Here is a 3,425-nt window from a genome sequence, read left to right as displayed (position 1 = left end):
CACAAACCAAGCCAGGCCTATCCTGAGATAGCTACTGTACTTCAGCTGTGAAATATTGGTGTTCATTTTTGCTTTTTATTTATTTTTTTGAGAGGTTTTTGCTATAGGATGCGTGCACTCGCCAGACAGACAGAGAAAGACAGAAAGCGAGAAATCACCCCCCAGGGGGGATGGCCACGATGCAATCCCTCCTCCTCCATTCTCCTCTCAGGATCTTGGACACGCACACACACGCGCCTGGCGTGAGTTTTAAGCCACCGGGTCTGAGACGTGAACCATGGTCGACTACATGGGAGTCCAGCAACATAGCCATTACGCTAACTGCTGGTCCCCATTTTTCCTTTTTAAAATTATTATCTTATGAGGCTTTTATCCTCTTTTTTTCTTCATTTTCATTTTATTTTTTTATTTTTTTCCCTCCTTTTCATTTTATTTTTTAATTTTTTTTCTCTTCCTAATTCTATTCCTTTTTTCTTTATCTTTATTCATTTTCTGATCAGCCTCTACATACTATGTGTCTAGACAGATCCAAGTGAACAGTTTCCAATCATCTGAATATGATTAGGGCCAGAATATTCCTCATTTCACCTTGAATATGATACACGAAGAGTGAAAATGGAACAGAAGAAAGATTGCAGATCACCTCCTCTGCTTGCCTCTGAATGCTGAGTTTGAACTTCAAGAATTAGGAAGGTGTGCAGTAAAGCGCTCCGTGTAGCTCGCACCTCTTCAGTGTCTCCCCTCCGTAATTATATAAAATTCAGCAGACATGTCTTGAAGATAGGACTCCAGGACCACTATATTTTCTAGGACCACTATATTTTCTCCAGAAGGTCACTTACACCAAGTTGAATATGCCATGGAAGCCACTGGACACACAGGCACCTGTTCAGGAATTTTAGCAAACAACGGGGTTTTGTTTGCAGCTGAGAGACGCAACATCCTCAAGCTTCTTGATGAAGTCTTTCTCTGAAAAGATTCATAACCTCAACGAGGACATGGCTTGCAGTGTGGCAGGCATCACCTCCGACGCCAGCGTCCTGACTAACGAACGGAGGCTCATTGCTCAAAGGTACCTACTGCAGTATCAGGAGCCCGTCCCTTGAGAGCAGCTGGTTACGGAGCTGTGTGGTATCAGACAGGCTGACACGCAGTTCGGAGGAAAACGTCCCTTTGGTGTTTCTTTGCTGTACATCGGCTGGGACAAGCACTATGGCTTTCAGCTCTAACAGAGTGACCCTAGTGGGAATGATGGGGGCTGGAAAGCCACATGCATTGGAAATAACAGCGCCGCAGCCGTGTCAATGCTGAAACAGGATTACAAAGAAGGAGGAATGACTTTGAAATCGGCACTTGCGTTAGCTATCAAAGTACTAAATAAAACCATGGATGTGAGTAAACTGCTGAAAAAGTGGAAATTGTCATGCTGACAAGAGAGAATAGAAAGACAGTGATCAGAGTTCTCAAACAAAAGGAGGTGGAGCAGTTGATCAAAAGCCATGAGGAAGAAGAAGCCAAAGCTGAATGCAAGAAGAAAGAAAAAGAACAGAAAGAAAAATAAATAGAAAAAGTTGGGAATTTTCTAGCTCATTTGGGGCACAATTTCAGTGTAAAAGCCATCCTACTCTTCCACACTGGGTAGTATTTGCCCATTTTTTAGTGTGCAGTGTAGAAATAGGACACACATGCTGAACTGGGTCTCTGTCCTTCCTGTCCGCCCAAGTACTTCACTGTGAGGATGACGGTAACTGTCATGGACCTCTTCATCTCCCCCACACAGACCCCTTTTGGTTTTCTAGGAATAAAACTTGGAAACAATAAAAAGAAAAAAAAAGGAATTAGGAAGAAACGCAGCATCCATCAGATAACTAGAAATCATCACAGTATCACAAGAAATATGGGAAACCAAGACAATACCTCTCCTCCAAGGGAAAAGAATAACAGTACAATGAAACTCATGGAAATGTCTGGTAAGAATTTTAGAATATTCATAGTGACAAAGTTAACAGAGATGGAAGAGAAGATAGACAATGAACTGCAGAAGAGGCAGGAGAAAGGAGCTGATGAGTTCCAGGAGGTGAGAAAATTCTTGCAAGATCTAAAAGAGGAAATACATACTCTAAAAAAAGAATCAAATGGACCAGTTAGAGATGAAGGCTATAATACAGGAAGTCAAAACCTCCCTTGATAGTATTAAAAGCAGACTAGATCATACAGAAAATCAAATCTCAGATGTAGAAGATAGAATTGCTGGCCTAGAAAAATCCACCATGAAGACTGAGAAAATGGCCCCAAAAATGAGAACAATATATAAGAAATACTAGATACCATCAAACATCCAAACGTCCAGATATTTGGTATCCCAGAAAGGGTAGAGACTCATAAGGGCATTGATAATCTAGTCCATGAAATCCTACAAGAAAACTTTCCAAACCTTGAGAGGCACTCAAAGATCCAGTCCCAAGAAATACAAAGGATCCCAAATAAAATCAACCCAAGAAGAGCTTCTCCAAGACACATTATAGCCAGACTGACCAAAACCACAAAGACAAGATACTAAGATTGGCAAAAGAGAAACGGCAAGTTACCTACAAAGGATATCCCATTAGGCTAACAGTAGATCTCTCATCGGAAACAATGCAAGTGAGGAAAGAATGGGAAAATATATTCAAAGTGTTAAGGGAAAAGCAATTTCAACCAAGAATACTGTACCCGGCAAGATTATCCTTCATATGGGAAGAAAAGACAAGAACATTCTCAAATGAATAAAACCTGAAAGAATTTACCAACACCAGACCAGATCTCCAACAAGTTCTCAAGGGAGTGTTATACCAGGAAAATTAAATACAGACACACAGAAATATGAGTTTAAAAACTAAGAAAACGGCCAACTTAATCATAGAGACACGTCTGGAGTTGAATATTATACCCTAGAATTTAATTGGGAAGATCAAATCACAACAGAAGATAGATTAAGTACATGAGACTAAACTGGTGACATAGCATTTTAGAACTTTTGATTAAAACATTGCTGATTTTCTTCTAGGCTTTGTTTTCCAGTTTTAAGGATTTTTGTCCTGTCTCGAGCTGCCGGTAGGTTCATGTACCTACTATTTGAACAGAATCCTAACCTGTTTCCTGGTTTCAAGTTTTAAGTAAAGTTCCTTAGCATTTCCTTAATTTATTAAAGCTAAAACTGCTTTTCTTGACATTAAAAAATATATTAAAAAGTACCTATTTAATGTCTATAGTAAGCTATATAGCATCAACTAGGTGCTACCTTACGGTGTGTTCATTTTACTCAGAGTTTCACACCCAAGGTCAGTATGTATTCACTGATACGTACATACTAGCTGAACTTGGTATTATTGAAAGTAGTTAGATTACTTAAGAAATTTTGTGAATCAATAAAATGTTGGAGGCCC

At 39.6% G+C, this 3,425-nt stretch overlaps 1 pseudogene; it reads left to right on the top strand.

The window, feature by feature from the left end:
- The first annotated feature begins 811 nt into the window (after positions 1–811).
- LOC102498718 (proteasome subunit alpha type-4 pseudogene) lies at positions 812–1,904 on the top strand (annotated as a pseudogene).
- The last annotated feature ends 1,521 nt before the right edge of the window (positions 1,905–3,425 follow it).

This window comes from Tupaia chinensis, unplaced genomic scaffold, assembly GCF_000334495.1.
Source record: "Tupaia chinensis unplaced genomic scaffold, TupChi_1.0 Scaffold000176_1, whole genome shotgun sequence".
In the NCBI taxonomy this organism is placed as follows: domain Eukaryota; kingdom Metazoa; phylum Chordata; class Mammalia; order Scandentia; family Tupaiidae; genus Tupaia; species Tupaia belangeri.
This window is presented reverse-complemented; position numbering and strand designations above follow the sequence as displayed.